Source organism: Pinus tabuliformis, chromosome 2_2 (assembly GCF_031772625.1).
Source record: "Pinus tabuliformis cultivar Carrire ecotype Pingquan chromosome 2_2, CPIR1, whole genome shotgun sequence".
Lineage (NCBI taxonomy): Eukaryota > Viridiplantae > Streptophyta > Pinopsida > Pinales > Pinaceae > Pinus > Pinus tabuliformis.
Genome location: NC_142300.1, coordinates 872354743 through 872374409, shown reverse-complemented (window position 1 = coordinate 872374409; position 19667 = coordinate 872354743). Strand labels below are relative to the sequence as shown.

The following is a 19667-nucleotide window of genomic DNA, read 5'->3' as shown; positions in this document are numbered from 1 at the left end:
TGACACTCCAGGGTTTATTTTACTCCCTGTGTTATTCGGGTTTTGTCCGGCGGTCGAGGAGATGGCCAAGTTATTGAATCGGTGTTGTATAAACAGATTAATAGACTTATACAGTCCATAGCATTGTTTACAGTTGAGGGACAATACTCTATTCTCCTTTTGTTAATATCGTGAATGTTCATAGGGTTTATCCATTGTTTGTCCATTACAGCTATGAATACTTGTTACAAAGGCGGCGAACCCTCGCCGTTTTATGCTGCCAGTACTTATAACTTTGCTCTGTTATTTAATTTTGTTTTCGGCTACAACACATGTATTCCGACTCTGTTGTTTACTGTTCATTTAATCTTTAAAATGCATGCACAGTTTGATGATTATTCTGGGTTTGTACCATCCGGTTGCATGCATAGTTCTGCATACGGTTTATGCGTCTTTCCACAGTTATACAAATAGTTATCTATGTTCTTTGGTTATAATCTCATGCACAGGGTAAATATATTACTTGCATCTCTATCACAATTTAATATAAACGCACAGTTTAATATAAACGCATGGATGGTAACATAACCATGATGCCCTTTCTAGATTTGTATATGCGGGTTTACAAGAAATACATATGGTTTTCCTTCTAGGTTATACCCGAGCTAGCTACTCTGCTATGAGCTCGTGACTCACCCCTGACCGCAGTCGAGGGGTAACGGCATTCGCTTCTTGATTCAACTATACAGTTTAATATTATTACCCGTGTTTATCTATGCGTTTACAGATTCTGTCACGACTTTCTGTGCATAGTTTCGATAGGGTTTCCAAGGTTCTTTATTTCAATTCGTTTACCTACAGTACCGCTACACCTGTCTCAGCGGTTCACCCTTGTAAAGTTTCGATCCTCATACCAGTATTTGGTATAAGAATATCTACTAACAGAATCCATATTTCAACCCGTGAGGGTACTTTATCTCTGTCACTGAGATCAGTGCTTAATAATTTCTCGCTGGTTATAATACCCTAATACACTGGGTATTCTGCAACGACTCTCTTTCGCTAATGACATTCCGTCATACAGAGAGGAGTCTTTCCTGTATAATCACATTAACTACAGCTTCTAGAGAAATCATAATGCATATTTCCTATTGATTCTCTTAATAAATAAAGCAAATACAACTGCTGTTCAGGGGTTTTCACAGTTTTGGGACCATACCTGGTTCACCCGAACTGGATTTGGTTCTCAAACAAATAAGTCACCTGAACTTTAGTTCTGCTCGTCCACCCAACCTTGAGACTCATCACTCAGATGCAGTTCTCCCCCCGAGCCATCCTGCAGGCCTTCAGCCCTCAACAGGTTCTGTGCACTTCTGTGCCAGGTTATCTGATCCTCATCAGACTTAACCCATTCATTTCTTTCTTTTCTCTTTCTCTGTTCTTGGAAAGATTTTCCTTTTTCCTTCTGTCTGTCACTACAGCACAGAAACCCCTCAGCCAGGACTTTTCCTGCTTTGGAGGGTAGTTCCATCAGTTATCACAACTGATCCTTTTCTTTTCAATTTCACCTCTTAGAGGCTGCCAGCAATTTCAAGAAGTATTTAATTCACTTTATTAAAATAGTAGTCACAGTTTTGTTTAAACATAACAACAACTGATTACTGTCTTTTACCACAGTAAACTTTTTAGATTTACATGTTCTGGGGTTGTTACAACATCCATGGGTTCTCACTATGAAATGTTTTTGTTCTATTATTATTTCGTTAGATTTCTTACTTGTTGCGCAGAAATGCGCTCTACAACACATGGGGTAGATCTCACGTAAACATGTAAACGTAAATGTAAATGCAATCATAAACATTTAAAATGTAATGTTTAACGTTTAACATTTAACATTTTTAATTTAGCTCTATTTCAAAATCAATCTAATTATTATTATGTATAAACACAATATAAATTTAAAATATAAAGATGATTACAAACACTCAAGAGGTATGTTAAATAAATAAAACATATTTTTATATTTACTCCATAACCCTCTTTACATTTAAGATAACTCAAAAAAGAGGTTTTATTTATGGGCCAAATACCATTTTAACACAATGGGTTAAATACCATGGGAAAAATACCATATTTATAAAAATGGTATGGCAAATAAATAAATATGAAAGAGGTATAAAGAGATATAGTCAATAAATAAAAATATATCAAATAAGATTAGAAATAAAAATCTAATTATATACCAAGGCTATGGACAAAATACCATGGTAAATAAAAGAGATATGGTAAACAAATAAAAATATAAATAAACCAGAGGTATGGTAAATACATAAAACTTCCTTTTATATTTACTCCATAATCCATTTTATATTTACGAACACTTAAAAAATAGGTTTTATTTTAGGTGAAGCGTATGAGCCAAATACCGTGGGCCAAATTATTATTAATACCATGCAAAAAGATCATTATTAACCCTAATATTAAGATTAAAAGATTATTATTATTATTATTATTAAATCTAATATTAATATTAATATATTATAATATTAATATTAATAAATTTAATAACTTTGGATTAATAAAATATTAAATTTGTTATATTATAATATACATTAATATATCATAATTAAATCTATATAGATATGGGAGAGAAGAACAAATACATCGAGTGATAGAGGTGGAGAGATAGGGGGAGTGACAAGGGAGAGATAGAGATAAAATGAAGGAGAGGGGAGAGGAGGAATGAAAAGAGAGAGAGAGAGAGAGGGAGAGGAGTGATTTTCACCTCAGGAGATTTGATCCCTCTCCATGCTTAATAGATCCAGAGTTAAGATGGATATAGGCAGGTTACATGTAGTTTTCCATAACCCATAGATCTGAAATGTAAATTATGTTTACAAATATTATAAATAAATTAAATTAAAGAGACAAGTAAGATGAGATATGTGAAATATGCCCTTATATTATAATAATCATGGATGTGCCGGCAACATAGATTTTATCCATTTTGAAGAACCTATTTGGATTTAACTTTGGTTATTCACTCAATATTGCATGAGGACATGCAAAGTCTTATGGGTGAGGGAGAGATCGGGCTTCATTTTGAGCCTTTACTATTTCTATTCCCTCTTAGAGCCTATTATCATTCCTCTGTTGTCATAGTCATTTGCATTATGGTCATCACATGCATTATAAGGGACATTGTTTTTTTTATTTAGATAATATTTTATTTTAATTTTAAAAGGGACACATTTCAATTAGATACACATATAGCTCAAATTGTGTTATAGAATGTGCCTTTCCATGCAATAATATCTCTTTTTACTTTTAGTTACTTCATCTTTTTTAAAGTTGATAAAAGATTATGTTATTTGACATAAACATCGAAATATTTTATTTATGTTTTAGAGTGATAATAAAATATTTTTACCACATTTTCTGAGTTATGATGTGAATACCCAATCCACCGAGCATAATGAGAGGAGTGAGATTATTGATATTTATAACATTTTTAATTCAAACTAACCAGATATATATTTCATTTTTGTTTTTAATTATAGTCAACATTAATATGCATTTAAAAAATAATTTTCAATTTTAATTTTAAAAAATACATATCAACTTTAAGTTGAGCACAAAAAAAATTACACATCTTCCTTCTAAAAAAATTTAAAATACATATTTAAATACAACAATAATTTTTAAACCATTCATAAAACAAATTTCAAATTTTATGAAAAATTAATATTTAAAATAATATTAGCTTTCTAAATTAATAATTATATATATACATATATATATATATATTAGAATATAAAAATAATTTAAATAAAATTTCTAAAATCATTATTAACCCATTGCAATATTAATAACAAATAAATTTACAAATAATACTAATGTTTATAACTTCATTTTCAAATCTAACTTCTCCACATAGCAATCGTTCTTTACTTCAATTTTGGATAAAATTCCAATCAATAAAAAATTGTGCATTTGTGGCTTGAGGAAGAACTTGAATTGAATTCCAAACCTCGAGTTTCTTATTAGATGGCTCGGGGGACAACGACAAATGTCAGAAACAACACACTTCTCGCTACAAAAGTTTTCTGACAATAAATTCACACTTCTCGCTACAAAAGTTTTCTGACAATAAATTCTGATTATCAACGTCAACATCTGTCTCCATAAACTGAGAGGGAGAGGTGGGCCCAAACAGCCACGTAAGCAAGCTGTGAGAACCTGCAATTGGGATAAGGGTTGCCCGTAAATTATGTGATAAATATTTAATTTGGATTTGTCTATGAAGGAAATTACCCTCGAGAAAAAGCATTTAATGGATTGGCAAACAATAACTCGTTTTTGCAAAGATACTATGGGCTAAAAGGTTTAGGCCCCAAGGGCATCAACATCGTCCCATTGGCCAAACACTGATTGAGTCAATTATATTTGCGATGGTGAAAAAGGTAATTGGGTGGGCACGACTACATAACCATTAGACAAAACTCCATTTTTTTGGTCAAATGTAATTAGTTTTATGTATCAATTCACATGTATAAGCTCGAAGGTTATTTAGAAGAAGCAGGATGTGGTGGCACAATCTTAGCTGGGATAGTCATTATCCTTCTTCTCTATGCTGACGATATTGTTCTTCTGGCAAGGTGCCCTTCTGATCTTGATAAGCAACTCAAGCTTCTTAAGGATTTCTGCTCTACCATGGGTATGACTGTTAACACAGACAAAACAAAAGTTATGATTATCAAATCTAAAAAGGACACTTGCGCTAATTTTACGTATGACAATAATAACTTGGAGGAAGTGTATTCTTACAAGTACCTAGGAATTGATATCCATCACAAGCTCAACTGGAACCATAGCATTGAGAAAAGGATCAATGGGGGATGGAAAGCTTATTTTGGTCTTGAAAATAATTGTAAAACAGCAAACCTCGTAATGTGGGATAAAAAGAAGTTCCTCTTTGAAACCTTAGTCACTCCTGTTATCTTATATGGCTGTGAAGTTTGGGGCTGCAGCATCTCCAGAGAATCATGGAGGAAGATTGAGCAAATCCAGAAGCGTTTTATAACTTATAACCTGAAAATTAAAAGTAATACACCCTATCCTATTCTCCTTATAGAAGCAGGTCTTTCTTCTATTGAGAGCCTAGCTATGCTCAGGTTTCTGATGTACAAGCACAAGCTCAATAACATAGACAATCATAGACTTCCTAAGCTAGCTTTAACTTCCAGCCAAAATCACCTGAGGCTTAACCGAGGATGGCATAAGGACACAAGGGCCTGGTTAAACTATTGGGAGATCAATGAGAATGATGCTTTGCAAAACATAAATAACATTAAAGATATTGTTACTTCTAAGTTCAAAGAAAAATTGTGGTGTGAGAAAGATTTAGCGTCTAAAAGAAAATTAAGTTATTATAAGAAGGTCATCAACCCCACCCTTGAGGATCAAAAGTATCTCTCTATTCTAACTAGCTCAAAAAAGAAAATTAATATAGCAAAGATTAGAACGAATTCTCATGAGCTCCATAGTGAGACTGGCCGCTGGGTAGTTCCTAAAACGCCATGGATGGAAAGGATCTGCCATATTTGTGAGAATAAGAGCATCGAGGATGAAAACCACTTCCTCTTAGAGTGCCCTGCATACAACCACATTAGATCTCAATTTCACAACCTTTGTTATAATACTGACCTTTCTAGCCTTTTACAATGCCAAAATTATAGTGAACTCGGGAGGCTTCTCTCCAAGCTTTTTGAGCATCGGAATAAAATCATAAATCAAAATAAATAATTCGTCTTTTTAGGTCCGATAGATCATTATTTGGTCTCAGTGGACGTTAACAACCATCATCATCATCATCATAAATATGTTGGGTCAAGTGGCACTGCTTATTTATTTAACTTAAAAAGGTGAGTTGTCTTCTATTTATGAAGTTAGTAAAAGCAGTTTTCGAGTGTGTTTATTTGGGACACAGGGATAAAGTAAAATAGTGAAATAAGTATATATGAGACTATGTAATTGCAAGAGAGTGTTAGAGGATGTTTGTGAATTTTTACATAGAATTTAGAACACTAAATAAATTTTATGAAAAAATATATTTGTATAAAACAAAGTTGTATAAGTAAATGTGATATTATATGATATTTTAATTCTGGTGACATTGAAAATATAAGTGGTGTGGTGACATTTAAGATTTGTCATTAATAATGATATAATCATAGATAATGACTTTCAACTTTTTATAAAGGGTAATGAAATTGGATTACTAACCTCTTACTTGTAGAATAAACATTTTCCATTGAATTAACACATTTAAAAAAATTAAACTTAAAAGCTTTATAAATTGTAAATTCTATCAATTTTAATTAATTATAAAAAATATAAATAAAGTATCATAAATACGCAAGTATAGTAAAATATATGTTGTTCCAAAGTGCAAAAAGTCCTTAGGTATAACCTATACAAGCATTGGGGGTGTTGATGATTGTGAATTGATCACAATAGCACATTAAAGTTTATATATATATTCTGCTGTCGTTTCCGTCTTTTGAATGCAAACTGTTTACTTTTCGGCTACTTTGCTGGTTATATAACAGAAACAGTATGTGCTTCTGTTTATTTAACCGGAATACAAAAAAGAGTCCTCCTGTTTAAAAAAAACAACTTCCAAACCAAAAGAGAATACCAGTTAGTGCATGAATTGCACCGATAAAAAAAATTATTGTCTGCCTTGGGAACTAAGTTGTTTCTAAACCCTAACAGAATACCGCGTAGAACATGAACTACACGGCTAAAATATTTAGCAATAGCGTTGTGAAATACATTGTTTTGAGTATTAGTGGTGTAGCAATAATTGAAGATGGGATGTGCATAATGCCATCAAAATACTTTCAAACTTTAACATCATACACCGTAAAGTCGACACAACACAAGTAATCAATAGTAGCCTAATTGTATTAAAAATATAATAAATCAAATGTGGTTACATCATGACTTCTCAATAAACTAAACCTGAGATATATGAACTTGCTTCATATATTTCGGTTGAGAAGAAAACTAATTTTCTGCGATAAATAAACTGTAGGAATATATATAAACATTTAGGACTTGATTGCTTCAATAACTTTAGTTAAAGTGCCGTTCCTCCCCACGATTTTAGGGATAGAAAAACCGGCTGCTTGGAGTAGATCATTCCATTGTTTTCGGGTCCTTTCACCACCTCCCGGTAAACAATTCAACATAAGAGAATCTCAAACATTGGCAGATCCTACCATGTCAGAACCCTCTGTTAAATCCAAGATAGCCTGAGATAATATTAACTTTCCTTTGTCCGGAAGAGCCTGGTGGCATTTGCTCAGTAGCTTGATGCAGTCTTCGTCGTTCCAACTATGTGGAAAATTCTTTCACGGGCAAATCCAAAATAAACTCTTATAAGTAAATAAAGTATTAATACGTTGCATATATACTGTACCAAATAATTAACGTCCAAATAAAGTCCGTCACAACAGCCAATAGTATTACTCACCTTCATAAAAATTGCATCTGCAGAGGGTGCGCTCTCAAACAGGGTTCCGCTCATGTGCTGTACGCCTGCGTGAATTAGAATAAGATTAACGAATAGATAAGGAACACGCTATCCTCATAATAAAAATAAGGAGGTGGAGTTTGATTTAGATATAAATGTTTATATGCATGTGGGAAAAAGTATATCTATAAGCTATAAGCTGCAGTCTAACTACATTGCTTTTTTTTTCTTGAAAATCGTGAAAATTTAGGTAGGATTTGATAAAATTTGGGTAGAGATTTTTGTATATTTGAGTTATAGTTATTAAATTACAAAATTTTGTGTGGTTATGCGGTTTTTGATGATGTTGATGACTCCTATTTGTAATTTAAATTTAATTTAAAAAATGATAATATCTATGGATGAGGCACCGAAATTGGACATAAATAACTATATAAAGATTGAGAGCAGCGAAATAAAGATACCGGGGATAGTTGGTGCAGTTGCGATGACTTGAGGAAGATCAAATGCGCTTTAGTTATGAGACTCAACGCTTCCCCGCACTCTCCGCCCACGTCCACCAGCGTGTTAGATGTCTTTGAAGCCGTCATAAATAGTTAAGACATATGTGATAGTTGCCTTTGTTACGGAGACCATGCCTGCGTTGAAGATGGCATTCAACTCCGGCTCGCCGGCTGCGAAATTCCAGAAGTCTTTGCCATTGCCACTAGAATTCTTGAAATTATCGCCGCCATGAAGCACACATTCGTGAATATGGTCCTAGGCGGTAACGTAAAGTGGGTGTGTCTGCAAAAGAACGAAGGGAACAAGGCTTCGCGAACTAATATCCTCGGAGGTGAAGTAGGATTTAGTGAGATTGGTAAGGCCGTATTTTATGTTCATGGAGGCATTAACTCCCTCCGGTGGTACCATTGCCTGCAAGATTCCCATAGTGGAAAGGTAAGTAAGAATGCGGGAAAGGCGCCCATGTCGGGATATTCAGAGGGGAGTTGGGCGGCGATCTGGTGCACGGAGAGAGAAACATCGGGGCCGACTTTAGAAGAGATTAGTCTTCCATATGATTCTGACTTTCATTCTTCTATCGTGATCTATGGTCCCTCTATCTCTTTGCTTCATGATTTCCTTGTGTCTTCAATTTCATGAGTTTCTTCTTATAGCTTCTCTTTGACATCCTCGTTGAGCATCATCTTCAGTCATGTCAATATAATAACACCTTCGAATGGAATTCACTCATGATAAGATGACATCATTCCCAAAATCTCCTAGCTTGTCTTATTTCTCATGAAACATACTCATTAAGATGGGACAATGTGTAGGATTGAGGAGGAGGCCTATGGATTTCTCTGTGGATAGGAGAGGGAGGCAGGGAGTGATGGTCTAGGATATGTTACTATGTAGGGCGAAGTGGCTGAAATATAGGGAGGTATGACTACGCAATTACGGAATTTATGGAGGAAGAGAATACATGCTTTCGCACTATGACTAGTAGTGCGTAGTTCTAGAAGGAGAGGGTTAATGCATCCCGTAGTTGAACATTGTAGAGGCTAAGAAATGGCCTGACGACTAATTAAAATTGCGCAATATGTAGTGGGGGAAAGAATGGGCAAGGAGTGTGTAGTGGGAAAGTGCAGTTGACATTGACTGAGCACTGAGATTGCATAATACACAGTTGATGGAGGTAGTTTGTTGTAACTGCATAGTATGAAGTTCCAAGAGGAAGATGATGCTTGACTATGGCTTATGACTATAGAGTACATAGTTCCACGAGGTAGAAATATAGGTACTTGGTCGAGCAAGTTGCAGAGATAAGAAAACTCCAATATTGACTAACTGTGGGATCAGTAAGGAAGAAAGATAAGACCAGAGCATGTAACAAGAATTGAACATGAGCACACACAAAAATGACCAACCACGTGATGATGAAACACTCAACACCCAAAGTCAACATGTGTCCATTGAAACGATGATAAAAAACCCTTACCTCCAAGTGCGACACTTAGGATACACTTTTCGACATAGTTGTCGACTATAATAAGAAAGTGTGCAATACCTTGAAAATGAGTCCAATGCATATCACTATGATAGATAGAATCCATTACATAAAAGAAAGCACTAAATATGCCTATTAAAGGTGTGCCATAGAGACTTAGGATACACCTTTCAACATAATTGTTGACTGTAATAAGAAAGTGTGCAATACCTTGAAAATGAGTCCAATGCATATCACTATGATAGATAGAATCCATTAACATAAAAGAAAGCACTAAATAAACCTCTTAAAGGTGTGCCATAAATACCTTTGAGAAGGAACAACACTTCCCCTTACATAAGACAACACTTGAAATTCCTTCAAAAATGGATTTATAAACTTAAGAAGCAATCATGGAATAATTCTAACAACTAGAAATGATAGCTAACATGATTAAAGGGAGGCTTCAAAGTTTGAATAAAGGAAAAAAAATTGAGGTCGTTGTAGCAACAACAACAGAGAGCTGAGTAGGACCCAACATAAATATGTGACCCAATAAAACCTTGTATATGAATAGAGGGAAGTGGAAGATAGGAAAAATAAATAAAACAAGTAGGGGGATTGATTGGTCCATTAGAATAAAAATGAACCATGGTGTGGAAAAAATGAGAAAGACAAAAGAAAAGAGAAATTTCATTTTCCATGATAAAAAAAAATTAACGTTATTGAATGGTTTAAGGTAACCTTGAAAATCTTTGGGAAATGCATGCTTGGCATGACCAACACACCTCCATATTCATTCTTTATATCATAATTTGGATAAGAAATGAAAGATGTCCTTCAAACCTATAGGTATATGGTAGAGAACCATCATAGTCGCAAGATAAGCTGCCTATATTTAAAAATATTATGGTTGTGTAATGGCAAGAATAATACCCATTGAATGTACTGGTAGTGGCAATAAGGTAAAAGGGAGGAATTTAGATAAAATAATTACTTTGGCCACATTGGAAAATATTGTTTCAATTCTATACATGCTTTGCATAGATGCAGGGAGTTCTCTAAAATTTGATCTCATCGACACATGTGATTATGTGTGCATATATAATCATGAACATGGCAATGCTTAAATGGTGTACAAATTCCATTGGAATGTAAAGGTTCTCATGAGGGATCATTTTCATGGAAGAATAACTAATCATTTTTATGAATTTAATGCATGTATGGAGATTCTTGGTTGTGTGAGGAATTAATTGGGAAAGAGGAAACCTTGATAATTCATGATTTTATCATCACGAGATTAAGATACTTTTGTTTATGTCATGTCTATGAATAGGAAATGTTCAAGGTTATGTTAAGAGGTATATCAATTACAAATCCACACGTCCTATCATTTACAATCCATATACATAGACCACCTAAATTGTGAGTTTCCTTAGCCTGGGGGAAGTTATGGAAGTCATGATGTTGTGTAATATGTATATGTATATATGTTGTGTAATGTGTATATGTTCATATGTGTGTGTGTGTGCGTGATATGAGATCCATAGTCATACTTACTAATAATAATGACTAGGATTTCCTAGGCCTATGATGATATTGGGATAAGCAGGTATGGGACTATGTGGACCTATAATAGTATTCTTGTCGATAAAAAACTATTGAGATTCATAGTGCCCATACTCACGGTGAAGCGGATGGGATTATTTGGAGCATATCCACCACTAGATGTTACCATTTTTGGAAACCATATTAGTGTGTGTGATTTAAAGGCTACATGGAGATGTGTGAGCACTACTAAGTGCTAACTAGGCTTGCAAAATCACCTAGTTTGTGTGGATTAAAAAAGAAAGAGAAATTTAGAGATAAGTATTAGTTGTTCCATTTGATTTAATGAATTTCTAAATCATTGTCATGATTTAGTTTAATTTAAAGTAACGATTTGTGATGATTTTGGTTATGGACCAATTATATTTGGATGTAATTGGAACTAAAATAAATTTGTAGGGTTCACCTCAAAAATAAATATGCTAATGAGGTATCAATTAAATTGATTGCAATTTCTTTATGATGAGTTTCATGAGGATTTTCATGTTGTGATGTATGAAGGACAATGGAATTCCTAGTTTGGGTGAAGGAAACTAGATAAAATGTAAAATAACAAGTTGAAGCAAAGTGGGTGGTAGTGAATAGCGGCATTGTGTTGTCACATGAACCCAATATTAACTCTTGATTTTCATGAACCATGCCATGAAGTATATGACTTGTGTGGAGGCAGCTAAATGCCTAATTTATGAAACTCTTCCAATGTAAGGAAATTTTGCCAAGGGAAGGGGTTTCCAAAACATGGAAGTTGAGTGATTGCACAAAAGAGAAACTAGATCACTTGTGGGAAAGGGAATTAGAGAAGGGGATGTTGGGACTTGAATTTGTTTTCAAGTATTGTCATGGCCATGATAGATTGGGATCAAGGTTACATTGGATGTGTTTGAGGAAGCAAGTAACAAAAATTTTACAGTAGGAGTTGTTGGGATGGGGTCCCATGGGTCAGTTTTGAGGTTAAGATAACCCAAGTTTTGGTACATTTCATGTAAATAATGAAAACTCTCCGTGATTTGTGGATGTAGAGCGTGTAGATGAATAAGAGTCAAAGGGGTTTAGCCCCTTTATCTATGTAAAGTTTTAGTCAGTTTTGAGATCCACTAATGGTCTGTGGACCATGGCATTGTATGAAAAAGGCTATAAATAGGTGTGTCTTAGAGATTCTAAGGCATGTTTCTTATAATGAAGAGTAGAATGGGTGAAAAGTGATAGCAAGGAGAAATGGTTCATATAGGAGAAGAAAGGCTCTACAATTGAGTGCACAGAGGCATAGGTAAAGCCCGCAACTGAGTGCATGGACCCCTGCAGCTGAGTGCGCAGGGTAGTTTTGATTCTGTAATCCTGAATTGAAGATTAATAGAGACTGTTTCTAAAGAATTCTTACATATTTCTATTTATTTCTGTTAATGCTATAGGTTGTCGATGAATGATACGTTTTATGAAAAATTGATTGAATGCTAAGCGATTCTCTTGAATAAATATTAATGATGTACGCAATGCATGCTTAAGTATTTTTATGAAGACTCTTATGCATTCTCTGATGTTTACTAATAACCTAATTATATCTGTGCGAACCCTAATTTATATCTGCTCTCTGATGTGTATAAATAGACAAATTAACTGTTAAGGGTCTACAAGGAAGGATCACAGATAACAGAGTTGCAGTAACATGCCCTAAGAGTTTATCGATCTGCGTGAAAGAATATCGGAGGTGCTAAAAGACATCACACTGGTCTATGGATGAAAAAACTTGGTTCTTGCATCCCCCCAAATGCTTCGGGTGAGACTGCACCTTGCGCTAAGCGGGTTGTTGCTGAAAGGGCCAGTAGTGTAGGGTTTTGTTGGTTTGTGCAGCTAACTCTAAACCTAGGTCAGGACCCCCTAAGCCAACAAATGGTTTCGTTTTCAAGACCAAGATCTACTTGAATGAGATGTGTGATGTCACATCATTGGAATTATACCAAGAAATAGATTGAGAAGTGATTGGATCGTAATATTAACGAGTTCACGACACAATAAAACAGGAATCTGCAACTGTCAAAGGAACAGTGGTTGAACAGGTATCTATATATAGAGATACACGAGATCTTCTTCTTCACATTTCCCATTGAACTATATGAGTGGTTAGCTAAAGTAACAGACAATCAAGGAAGGTGGAAGCTCAATAATCCTATAATTTCGACATTAGAGTTAGTGCGATGATTGGAAGCTTCTGAAAACAAGATTGCATGAGATGTTGACCATAGGCTCAATTAGATTCTATAAGGATTTGTTACAAAATTTGTAGTTGATACCTCAGTTAGCTACAATGAAGCGTAGCGAAGGTTTTCAAGGGATCATGAGGTAAGTATCTAAGATCATTGAATACTTGGATTAAAATGTTGTTATGCCAAAAACGGGTGATGTCATTACCTTGACGTTTAGAGCTACACGAAGTGGACGATTCTATAGAAAATGCAAAGGATCAAGATCAGAGTATAATCGATTGATAGGACCTTATCCAAGTGACGATGAAGGGGTGGAACAGATTCCAGCATGAAGTGTTGTTTGACTAATCTCTTAGGCGATTGCTCAAGTAAATCATCCATCCACTTGACCTCCGCCTCCACCTCTACCGCATTCACCCTCACCCACACCTCCACCTCCACCACCACCATCCAAAATGGCGAACACAATGAATTTTCCAACTTTCAAGGGCATAGGGCGTGAAGATATAGAGCAGTTTTGGTTTTTTTACAAATGTTGTGTGGATAGCGCAATGGATTACTAATGGCAATATAAAGAAGGAACAGTTGGTTACCACTCTGCAGGATTGTACAGTAACTTGGTATATTAATTATTATTATGATAATCATCTGGCATCGCTAGGAGAAACTAAAGCAGCTTTAAACAAGGAGTTTAGTAACCTTAAGTCTGATTCACAGTTAGCAATTTGATTCAAAGAAATCATGATGAGGTTCGATGTGATGCATTGCGAATTAGATCAAAGGTTGAAGTGTCAGATTTGAGAAGCTAACATGAAGCTCACAGATATTCAGCATTGTGAATGGTTTATAGCTTTGCTTTTACCCCACCTAAGAATTGCTTTGTCACAACAAAAGATAGGAACATAGGCAGAAACCTTGGAAAGCATGATGAGGTTGGATGCATCACCTATCCAGGATGTTACCTTGGGGGTACTACAGATCCACTCTCACTTATAGAGCTTACACCTAGAATTACAGAGTTTGAAGAAAGACAATGAGACTAAACTGTAAGTGCACGCAAAAGTCTGGTGTTTGAAGTGAAAGAGCCAGGGGCACGATAAAGACCACAATACTGTATATGTGAATTATATTATAGGAGAGGAACCAATTTCCCTGAAGTTAGAAGCCCTAGCAGGGCTGAGTGTGGGGACTGTGCTATGGTATGCTATTTGTCAGGTTGTTGGACAACATGTGACAGATAATTTTCATGTACTTCAAACGTTCGTCCAAACACACCAGGAGTTGTTCTATGACTTCTTCAAATCGGTGGTCCATGATGAATGCCACTGCCGCAGTTATGAGCTGATGATGGAAATGACACTTACATACTATATGCAAGTAGAAACTCGGCCCCCAAAGTAAGGTGTCGCAGGAGTGCGTAGAGGTTATCAAGGACGTGAACAGTGCTGAGGAGGACGAGAACCTGATAGGGGTCTTGGTCAGATCATCTGCTACAGTCGTGGACATCCAGGGCACTATGCATGAGAATATTAGAATCAGACACACCCATCATGTCAATACTGCAACCAGTCTTATGACACATTAGAAGAATACTCGGTGTTGATAGCTAAAATGCAAGAGAAGAAGGTGCGGCCTCAACATCCTATGAAAAACTTACATATTTTGAGAGCTGAGCCCTGCAAGGAGGATGAAAGCTTGAATATAGTGCTGAGGAGTGGAATAATGACTAGCGATGATAAGGAAGAAGATGGATGGGTCCGTAAGGCCCGAGAGAAGGAATTTAGTTTTGATTTGGAGCGCACTAAGGAAACTTTTATGGAAGCCAAGAAGAGCTTCGCTAGGGCCTCCACCTCAGGAAGCCAGAAAAAGGTAGAAGAAACTAGCACGCTTGTAGAGGTTGATCCCTTTGTACTCACTACATTCTTGGAGACCTGCATAAAACTATTGCGTGATAGAAAAGTTGTGGAAGGCTTGCAAGGATTAATAAATAAATGTGCCAGCAAAGAGAAGCTCCATGATGGCACTGGGTGGTCAGAAAGATTGGCAAACATAACGCAATAATGGGGCATGAGATGAGGCTCACTGCACAGATAGGTGATTATGAGATGGACCAATTCATCTTGGATCTGGGGTCAGATGTGAACGTATTACTAAGGCAAACGTGGGAAATAATGGGGAGAACTGTGCTGCAGTGGTCTTCGATACAACTTAGAATGGAAAACCAACAGAAAATAATCCCCATAGGATGATTATATGGAGTAACAGTTGATATAGAAGGTGTGAGCGCGATGGCCGACTATGAGGTTATAGAAATCGTCGATAAGAGTAATCCATACCCCGTGCTCCTAGGAATTGATTGGACCATTGATATGAATGAGGTCATAAATTTGAAGAAGAGGACATTGTCATTTGAAAGGAAATCGCTTCGGGTTTTAGTACCATTGGACCCTGCAGAAGGGGTGTGCTATACTGAACCAATTTGCGATTATGAATAAAGTGAGGATGAACTAGATCAAATCTACAAAATAACAACGCAAGATCAGGACTGGACTAATCTGATGACGGACGGACAGATTGAATGGGACCGAGAGACTTCTTGCACCTCAAATTTAGATGAAGAGTTGTAGCATTGGCATAATCACTTGCATGAAGTATCCACGCTGCGATGCAATATGATGACAAAGTCATTGCGTTGTGTTTCGTCAGAGGTAAGGAAATTACCCTATTATGATGGTTTAACTGATGTATATTTTTTTGGATGAATTTGAGTAGGAAGTCCCTACGGATCACTACTTCCAAGCTTTAGAATCGGCACTGCGCACTACGTCTGCACGCTGGTGGGGTACGCATAAGAATAGTTTTTGTGGATGGTGAGATTACATAGGAATGATGAGGTTACATTTTGGGCATGCTAACACCAAATTGACTAAGAAATATGGTGGAAGGGATGATCTGCATGATTAGCTAGTGAAATGGACTAAACCATGAGGAACAGAACCACAACCAGAGTGGATACACATATTTTTCCATACTTTGGATACAATTCCCATGAACTGGTATCTAGAAACAAAGCTCTTCCATGGTACTACAGAATGGGATGTGTTGAAGGAAGGATTCTTATTGACGTTCAGCTTTGAAGATAGTTTCACAAGAATCGATGAAGCACTATGAGAGATTAAGGAAGTTATATTCAGAATGCTACAATAACCTATCGAATGGGTCTATCCAGATTGGAGCACCTAGCTGCGCCATGCACTAGAGTGTTATAATGTGACCGTTGAATAGGAGGATGAAGATCCATGAAACATTAATATTCCAAAGGTGGGAGGGCATCGCGAAGTCGAAGTCCCACAAAAAGACAACCCAGACATCACCACGTCATTGAACACAAAGCAAGTAAACATTAGCACTGAAGCAGAACTAATCTTCATGAAGATTGGAGACTATTGGGACGATGCTACCGTGGATAAAGTTGTTGAGCTACTCTGTGAATACCAGGATCTCTTCCCCATGAAGTTTTCAAATTTGAAGGGCATAATTAGCAATTTGGGTGTTATGAAGATCACTCTGAAGCCAGATGCAAAACCTATTAAGCAAAGATCGTATCACCTTAATCCTAAGTACAAGGAAAAAGGTTCTCCAAGAGCTAGATAAGATGCTGGAAGAAGGTATCATAGAACCAATTGAAGAATCTGACTGGGTGAGCCCGATGGTGGTTCGGGAAAAGAAATAGAAAGGATAAATAAGGATTTATGTAGATCTGGAGAATCTTAACAATGCATGTGCTCACAACCCATTCCCAACGCCATCTATAGACGAAGTATTAGACAATGTTGGAGGGCAGGAGGCGTATTCCTTCACTGACAGGTTTTTTGGGTATCATTACATTAAGATCGTGCCCGAGCATAGGAGAAAAATGATCTTCGCAATGGAATGGGGTTGTTTTTAGTACATTGTGATGCAGTTTGGACTCAAGAATGCACCTGCCATATTTTCCTGTGTAGTCATAGCAGTGTTCGAGTTCATTCACAAGTTCTTGGAAGTATACTTTGATGACTGGATGGTGTTTGGATTAGTAAAACACCATGTAGCAAGTTTGCACTTGATGTTGGATATGTGTTGCAGATACCAGATCACACTAAATTTAAAGAAATTCATATTCTATGTTCCCTTTGGGATCTTGCTAGGTTGTGCCACGTGAAAGAAAGGATTAATGGTGGACCCTGCAAAGATTGCAGTGATTGTGAATTTGGAGGCCCCAAGGAATGTTAAGCAGTTGCGCTTGACGCTGGGACATAGTGGATATTATTGAAAATTTATCAAAGCCTATGCTCAAATTACTATACGCATGGAGAAATTTTTAAAGAAGGATGCAACATTCTGTTGGGACAAAGAATGTCAGTGCAACTTAGATGTATTGAAAGAAAAGATGGTCACGACGCCAATCTTGGTATTCCATGATTGGATAAAGGATTTTCACATAAACGTGGATTCCACTTGCATTGCATTGGGTGCAGTGTTAATGCAGGCCAGTGAAGGAGAAATGGACCATCATATAGCCTTCACTAGTAGGTGATTATCGAAGGCCGAGAAGAATTATTCAACGACTAAGTGCTAAGGATTGGCCATGGTGTATGCGCTGCAGAAATTCGGGCATTATTTATTAGGAGGGAATTTCAAAATGTACACAAATCATTCTGCCTTGAAGTACCCAATCAATATGCATGTGTTGGGGGAGAAGATGTGCAAATGGTTTCTCTTATTTCAAGAGTGACTTTGAAGTCATTGTGAAGCCAGGAAGGTTGAATGCAGGCCTAGCCATCTAATGCAGATTGAAACAAGAAAGGAGCCTAATAATCTGGAGGAAGGGTTACCAGATGCATAACTCTTTGCGGTGCGCGTAACATATAATCATTTTTCAGACATTATTCACTTCTTGACTATGCGGATGGCACCAGAAGGATATAAAAGTTAGCAAAAGAAGGAATTAGTAGTGCGCATGTCAGATTTTTTAGTTATTGCAAGACATTTGTATAAGATGGGTGCTGATAAAATATTGCAAAGATATGTGCAGAATTTTGACTGGGATAACATTCTTATTGAAGCTCATGTGGGAGCTGCGGGAGGTCATTATGTAGGCAAGGCAACTGCACAAAATATTTTGCGCGCAGGTCTATGGTGGCCAATGTTGCAAAATGATTCCAAGACCTATTGAAAGGCATGTGATTCATGTCAAAGAACTGGTAGACCATCGCAAAGGGATGAATTGCCATTACATTCTCAAGTATCTTTACATCCATTTTTAGAACTGGGGGATTGATTTCATTGGGTGAATTCAACCCCCAACAAAGAAAACAGGTGTGCGCTATATAATCACTACGACAAAATATTTAACCATATGGGTGGAAGCACGCTAATTAAGGATTGTACAGGGGCTACTACAAATTTTTTTTTGTTTCAGTATGCCTTAACCAGATTTGGCTGCCTGAAAGTGTTGATGAGTGACAGGGGTATGCATTTTCAAATGAAATGATCTGCGTGTTAACTGAAGAATTCTAGGTCTACCACTAGAAGAGTACACCATATCACCCTCAGGCCAATGGAACTATTGAAGCCTTTAATAAGATTTTGGAGAATGTGCTCACGAATATCTATAACACGCAGGAGAATGATTGGTATGTGTGCGTACCTGCATTACTATGGGCTTATAGGACTACTTGTATGAAGTTGACAGGGAAAACATCGTTCAGAGTAGTAAATGGGGTTGAAGTAGTAATGTCGATGGAGTACATTGTGCCTATTTTGCGCATAGCAGCCCTGATGGGTATGGTGGATCGTGAGGCCATGGAGGAATGGCTCGCATCGCTGCTAAAGCTCAAAGAAGATCAATTTTTGGTAGGATTTCATCAACAAGTATAGAATGAACGAGAGAAAGCATGACATGATTGCCACGTCAAGCTTCACACGTTCAAGGTAAACGATCTTGTCCTATTATATGATAGTAAATTCACTAAATTTCTTGGTAAATTCCATATGCATTGGTTAGGACCATATATTGTCAAAGAAATCACAAATGGAAGCATAGTTTATCTCACGAAGCTGAATGGAGAACCCTTCCCAGGAAGAGTGAATGGGATCAGATTGAATTTGTATACAGGGGATCCTACAAAATGACTATATGACAGCATGATAGTCTTAGTGCTCTAGGAAGTTGCAAGGGAGTGCAGACTATAAACTATACTTCCCAATTTGGAGGACAATGCAGCAAGCAGGCTGCTTGGAGAATGGCAAAGATACAAACCATAAAGTTGTGCACATGAAGTTGTGCCATGGAGGAAGGTGTCGTGTAGCATAAAAAGAACATGATCAT

General features: G+C 36.5%; 1 pseudogene; it reads right to left on the bottom strand.

Moving 5' to 3' along the window:
* Positions 1-7094: 7094 nt before the first annotated feature.
* LOC149195759 (xanthohumol 4-O-methyltransferase-like) overlaps positions 7095-19667 on the bottom strand; it is a 28752-nt pseudogene continuing 16179 nt past the window's right edge.